The sequence below is a fragment of the Copadichromis virginalis genome, linkage group LG8 (assembly GCF_057382275.1).
Source record: "Copadichromis virginalis isolate Kocher_CV1m ecotype Utaka linkage group LG8, C_Virginalis_male_GT1.1, whole genome shotgun sequence".
Taxonomy (NCBI): Eukaryota; Metazoa; Chordata; class Actinopteri; order Cichliformes; family Cichlidae; genus Copadichromis; species Copadichromis virginalis.
In genome coordinates, this window is record NC_140625.1 from 27,941,192 (window position 1) to 27,947,727 (window position 6,536).

The following is a 6,536-nucleotide window of genomic DNA, read 5'->3' on the forward strand; positions in this document are numbered from 1 at the left end:
TTAAAATATCTTCATAGAACGATTGTTATATTTGTTATATTTCTGCTACCCTCGTGGCCTCACACTTAAAGGGGGGGGTTAATGTCAGTGAGATTTTTAAAATGGATAAATAAAGAAGTCAGTTTGCCAAAAAACGGTGTGGCTTCTACCTGTCTCAGGGGATTTGCTGATTTCACGTATGAGGGCTATATTAGACATATATTTCACATATTACAGGCCAAAGGGTGATTTATAGCAGTTTAAAAACCAGAAATCACTTTTTTTTTGGCAAATGATCATCTTTTGGCACAGGAGATTGCTTACTCTGGCTGTGCTGCACCTTACTTATGACGTTCTGTTTACTTTTTAAACCTTAAAAATTCTAACTGCACTACATCACCTAACTCTGGTTAATGCAATTGTATCACACCTTTTGCTCTTGCACGAATTGCTGATAATTGAAACATCCTTCAATGTTGAGCTCGAAGAGTTTTCTTCTTCTTTGGCCATGTTCTCTCAATAATGCACACCTTTTGTTTGTTGCTTACTTTTCCCGTTTCTTTTATTGACAGCAACACCGGAGGGAAAACCATACATTCATTTTTAGCAGTTCGCGCTTCACAACATACGGAACAGGAAGTGATGTCACCTATAATCACCAAAATAAAATCATTTCCAAAATAAAATGACAATGAGAAAACATCTTTCACAACATAAGATAAATTAATATATTTACTCGTGAGAACACAAATCTACCACCCCCTTGTTCTCATGCTGTTAACCCATAGCATCTTATGCATTTCCAAAGAACCATTTTTTAAACTTTCTGAGTCTTGCTCTTGTAACTGGTTTTGTCAGTATGTCTGCAGCCATTTCTTCTGAGGGACAGTGTTCAATGCGGATTTTCCCTTCATTTACCGCTTCACGAATGAAGTGATATTTCACATCAATATGCTTCGACCTCTGTCTGTTCACTGGGTTTTTACTCAAAGCAATGGCCCCTTGGTTATCCCCAAACAGTTTAGTACATGTGTACCTTTTTCTGTCCATGCCATTTAACAGTTGGGTTAAATACATGCTTTCCTGAGTAGTGGTTGCAAGACCAATGTTCAAGTTCAAGTTCAAATTTTATTCGCCACATGCAGTGGCAGGTTGCCCTGCAGTGGAATGAACCCGCCCCCCGACCTTACACACACAACACAGACATCACATGGGGATACAAGTCAGAGAACGGTTGCATTACAGAAAAACACTGAAATGTACACTACAATGGGAAAGTACAAGAGGAACAAAAGAGACCTCCACTCATGCTGGGCTATAGAGGACAGCATGAGAACAGGAAACAAAAAAACTCCTCTGCACAGAAAGCACACAACATTATAGAGCACGTGACCAGCAACAGGGTTGGGTAGGGGATAAGGAGTAATCCCAGGCAACACAGCAGCCATCCTGCCACTGCGCCGACTCTCCAGCGCGGGCCCAGACCCGCCTCATGTTCCCAGGAGCCAATAAGCATCGAAGGCATTGGAAGGGGAGGGGGGATGTGTGAGTGCTTATCAGTGTAAGTGTATGTGTGTGCATGTCCATAGTTCAGCTGAGACAGTGTCCTCCGCCCTATCAGGCTAAGTAAACAGTCTACCAGCCAACCCAGGTGGCCTTGCACAGAGTGGGAAGAACAGTCAACACACAGTCGTTATCAGGGAGTTTTTGTTTGGTTCAAGCCTTGAGCCAACAGCTGGCGCTGAGGGGATATCCGCATTATGATGCTGATGTTGTTGATTTTTCTTTTATGCGAGCAGCTCATGAGAATTTCAAAGCTGTTCTTTAACACTCCGACACTGGTCTCTCAATCTCCCGTTGGAGAACCGCGAGCTTCTCCATGATGTTATCAAACTTGCGCTCTGTGGTGTTGTCATTCTTGTGCTCAGAGAGCCAATTCTGAGAACTCACGACTGCAGTGAGCTGTTCCACGATGTAATCCAACTTTCGCTCAGAGGTGTTATTCTGAGTATTCACGGCAGCCGTAAGCTTCTCCAAGCTCTTAACCATGCTGCACTCAGTGAGCCCATTCTGAGAAGTCACGCCTCGTCCCATCGTTTCAATCCCAGCGGGCAGCCTTGGGGGGGTTTGAACAGCCGGTTCCGCTCTCTTAATTCTCCGATAAGCCAGGGCCAAGCCAGCTCCGATCAGCAAGAACCCTGTTATCATGGTTCCGAAGAGGTAGATATCGTCAGCGTCCTCGATCGACAGTCCCGCCAGGCACACGACCCTCCATTTCTGCCATCCGTCCATCGTGTATCCGGCAGGGAAAGTCCCTCCAGGGAACTCAGGCTCTCCCGAGCCCAGACTTCTTGTTGAGAAAAGGGTGTCAAAAGCATTCAGAGACCAGTTGATCAAATCCACAATTCTCTTTTAGGTTTTAGAGAACAGACTGTGAGAGAGTGTTCCAGGGAAAGTAATACACACGAGACAAGACAAGGACACAAGAGGCTAAGCAGGGAAGATAAGGGGAAGGAGGAGAGGAGAAAAGTGCGACTGCCTTCGCCGAGAGTCAAACGAGAAGCGCTTTTCCGCTTTTCCTTTGTTATCAAATTTCTCTGTTTCTTCGTAGGTTGCTTTTAAATTGTGTGAATGTTAAATCTTCACTGCTTTGAGTTGTGTGAATAGCAAATGGCTTGTAAGCTTCAGGAAGCCCCTTTAAAATCATAGCGATAAGTCGTCCATCACTGATAACTTCTTTTGCATTTCTTAGGGAGGTCACTGCTTTTTCAGCTCGGATAATATAATCTGTCACTGTCTCATCTGGTTTCTTCTGTAAAGACGTCAGCTCTGTGTACAGTGCGATGATTCTGGACTTGCCTTTACTATCGTAGTGGTCACGTAGTATTTTTAAAGCTTTTCTTCCATCGTCAGTCGCATCTCTCATTACCAGTGAAAGGCTTTTATCATCGAGAAAATGAATCAGTTCAGCGTAGCATTCAGAATTCTTCTCTGCATCTGGGTTAGTGGTTGATAATATAGTGTCCTTTAGACCAATGATCCGTATGTGGCCGAGAAACTTTGGCTACGTCCACACGTACACGGGTATTTTTGAAAACTGAGATTTTCCTTTTTCGTTTTAAAAAAATAATTCCGTCCACACGTAAACGCAGAAATGAAGGAAAATGCTGCTAGGAACATGCCAAAGCAACAGGTGGCGATATGTTGGCCAATCAGAAGTCTAGAAGCCTCGGTGGGAAATAGTAAACAAAGCTGGGGCATAGAAGCAGCACAGTCCTATGTGTGGAGGGACAGTAACTGTGTGTGCATATGTAAGCATTTAAACACTGCAGAGAGTACAATTAACAGTAAAAGTATTGTAGAAATTCATTTCACCAAAACAATAACGTGGCGCACAGTGTGACGTCAGAAAAGGCGCACACCTTTGACGCTAAGTTTTCTGTCCACACATAAATGCAAAAACGAGTTTTCGAAATTATCCACCCTGGCCGGCGTTTTTAGAAATCTCCGTTTTCAGTGACCGAAAACGCCGTTTACGTGTGGACGAAAGGTGCAAACGCATAGAAAAATCTGCGTTTTCAAAAATACCCGGGTACGTGTGGACGTAGCCTTTGCCTCCCAAAGTTCGTAACTGTTTTCGTCTCCGTTGAACACTAACCTCTGCCATCTTCCTCCTGTTGTGTCAGGTCTGGGCCCATAACCTGTTGAGCTCAAAGAATTTACTTCTTCTTCGGCCATGTTCTCTCAATAATGCACACACTTTGTTTGTTGCTTACTTTTCCCGTTTCTTTTACTGACAGCAACACCGGAGGGAAAACCATACATTCATTTTTAGCAGTTCGCGCTTCACAACATACGGAACAGAAAGTGAAGTCACCTATAATCACCAAAATAAAATCATTTCCAAAATAAAATGACAATCAGAAAACATCTTTTACAACACAAGAAAAATTAATATTAATAAACTCGTGAGAACACAAATCTAACATTCAATAAACATTCCTTTGACAAACTTTAAGGGGATTTTTTTTAATGTATACTGTTACAAACTTGCATGTTCATGTGTTTGTTTTGTGCAGGTGTTATATCTTTTTATGTTAATTCAGCTGTGCCAGGGCCCTGCTCCGATTGGTGCGTGGATACACCACCCCGATGTGACTGGTTCCAGCTGGAGGACCCGCCCATTAAAAGGAGGCTGGAGCGCTACAGCGGAAGAGGTCCTCGCGTTTCTCCTCATGACCAAGCGGTGTTCCTGTGGCAGCCGCTGGCTGCAGTGCGCTTAAAAGTTGTGGAAGTGGAGTGGGTAGGGGTGAGCTGCCGTTTCTTTTGATCACCCGTTTTCTCCTGTTTTGACTTAGTTAAGGAGGTCAGCCTCTGTCTTTATTTTTGACTTTGTTTTGGTAAGGTCAGGGGTGCAGGATTTGTGTAGATTTGTTTTGTTTATTGTTTTGGCCTTGGCTCACCCTGAAGTGTTGACACTCCCGTTTTGTTGTTCCTTTTTTCCACATTGTAAATAAATCACATTATAACGACGGATTTGTTTCATGTGGCTGCTTAGGTCTTGGGGGGGGGGGGAGAGACTGCCTCACTCATGTTATTGCCTGGCCCTAGACAGGTCGTAACAATACCATTTATTTTTCAGATAGAGACATCCATAAGTTTAGGAATGAACACACTGTGAATTTGAACCAGTGATTATTATTATGAATGAAAGGTTTTAATAATATAGGCTTTGTTAAAGCCACAACAGCAACAACTGGGAATAAATTTCCACATTCCATGACTGTGTTTTGATTTGATGCATCACTGACATCATCAAAAAAGCCTAGAAGTTTTCTTTATATCTTTTAAAACACAAGCAGTCTTTGTGCATGTTATTCAAACAGGTAACCTGCACAGCAACAAGTAAATCATTGTAAACATGTGAGAAGAAAAACGAACTCCATGGACTCCAAACTGCTCTTTATTTTAAGGGTGAGGGGAGGAAGACGGGACAAAAGACACACTGTGGAAGAGAGCCAGAGATTAAGAATGATTCAATGCAGAGAGGTCTGTTAACACAATGCATCATGGGAATCCCCCAGCAGCCTAGGCCACTTGCAGCATAACTAATGGAGTGTTCAGGGTAAATGGCCTGCATTTGTAGCGCTTTTCTAGTCCATAGGACCCCAAAGCGCTTTACACTACATTCAGTCATTCACCCATTCACACACAGGCGATAGCAAGCTACATTGTAGCCACAGCTGCCCTGGGGCACACTGACAGAGGCGAGGCTGCCGGACACAGGCGCCACCGGGCCCTCTGACCACCACCACCAGTAGTATCTTGCCATGCAGCCAGGATGCAGCCTGGGATTGAACCACCGACCTTCTGATTAGTCGCTGACCTGCTCTGCCACCTGAGCTACAGCCACCTGATCAGCCCTATATGCTTTAGCAAAAAGAAAAGTTTTAAGGCTAATCTTAAAAGTAGAGATAGTATCTGTGTCCTGAATCCAAATTGGAAGCTGGTTCCACAAAAAAGGAGCCTGAAAACAGGGGTGTCCAACTCCAGTCCTTGAGAGCTACTGTATTGCAGCTTTTACGCGCATCCTTGTTCTGACACACCTGAATCAAATGAATACTTGTTATTAGGCCTTTGCCCAACTTGATGGCATGCTGAAGAGGTAATCCAACCATTTTATTCAGCTGTGTTGGAGTAGGGAGGCATCTAAAAATGCAGGACAGTAGCTCTCCAGGACTGGAGTTGGACATTCCTGCTCTAGGAACTACAAGTTGGGGCCTGATTATTCAAGACCTTATATGTGAGGAGCAGGATTTTGAATTTGATTCTAGATTTAAGAGGGAGCCAATGAAGGGAAGCCAATATAGAATAAATCTGCTCTCTCCTTCTAGTCCCTGTATGTACAAGTGCTTCAGCATTTTGGATCAACTGAAGGTTTTCCAGGGATTTTTTAGGGCATCCTGATAATAACAAATTACAGTCGTCCAGCCTAAAAATAAATCCATGAACTATTTTTCTGGAATGACTCTGAGAAAGGATATTGTACGGTTAGGGGTTTTAAAGATATTAGTGATATTGGGAAAATGGAAGAAGGCAATCCTACAGATTTGTTTAATATGTGCATTTAAAAAACATATCCTGGTCAAAAATGGCTCAAAGGTTCACAGTGTGAGAAACCATATCTCCAAGATGTATAGGGCTGAGTACAATAATTAACCTTAATGTGTAAAGAGGACTCTCCATTTACATTAACAAATTGGAGTCTATCAGATAGGTATGATTCAAACCACTGCATTGCAGTACCTTTAATACCTTTAAAATGTCATAATCTAATCTCTGCTCTAATAAAATGTTATGGTTGAAGGTAATGAACACGGCACTGAGGTCAAGCAGGACACGCACAGAGATATGTCCACTGTAAGAAGCCATATGACGATCATTTGTAACCTTCACTAAAGCCGTTTCTGTGCTGTGATGAGCTCTGAAACCTGACTGAAACTCTTCAGTTCCTCTGCAGATGATGAGCTGGCTAAGACAGCTGGGTCAGTGATGGC